We start from the raw sequence: 563 nt of genomic DNA, 5'->3' as shown, positions 1-563 counted from the left end.
TGAAGGTGCCGGGTGTGTGTGTGTGAAGGTGCCAGATGTGTGTGTGTGTGTGTGTGTGTGTGTGTGTGAAGGTGCCGGGTGTGTGTGTGTGAAGGTGCCGGGTGTGTGTGTGTGAAGGTGCCAGGTGTGTGTGTGTGTGTGTGTGTGTGTGTGAAGGTGCCAGGTGTGTGTGTGTGTGTGTGTGTGTGTGAAGGTGCCAGGTGTGTGTGTGTGTGTGAAGGTGCCGGGTGTGTGTGTGTGTGTGTGTGTGAAGGTGCCAGGTGTGTGTGTGTGTGTGAAGGTGCCGGGTGTGTGTGTGTGTGTGTGTGTGTGTGTGAAGGTGCCGGGTGTGTGTGTGTGTGTGTGTGTGTGCGTGTGAAGGTGCCGGGTGTGTGTGTGTGAGGTGCCGGCCGGGGAGCGCAGAAGGCGGCCTTGGGGCCCAGGCCCGAGGGAGCCTTGCTCGTCTAGGGCGGGTCTAGGGCGGGTCTAGGGCGGGTCTAGGGCGGGTCAGGCCCGTCAAGCTGGGAGCAGGAGCGCGGGGGAGGGGCGGCCGCCGCGGGGCGCCTCAGAGGACTCGGAAGGCT

The sequence above is a fragment of the Vulpes vulpes genome, chromosome 9, assembly GCF_048418805.1.
Source record: "Vulpes vulpes isolate BD-2025 chromosome 9, VulVul3, whole genome shotgun sequence".
NCBI lineage: Eukaryota > Metazoa > Chordata > Mammalia > Carnivora > Canidae > Vulpes > Vulpes vulpes.
The sequence above is the reverse complement of the archived record's forward strand: the minus strand, read 5'-3'. Positions refer to the sequence as shown.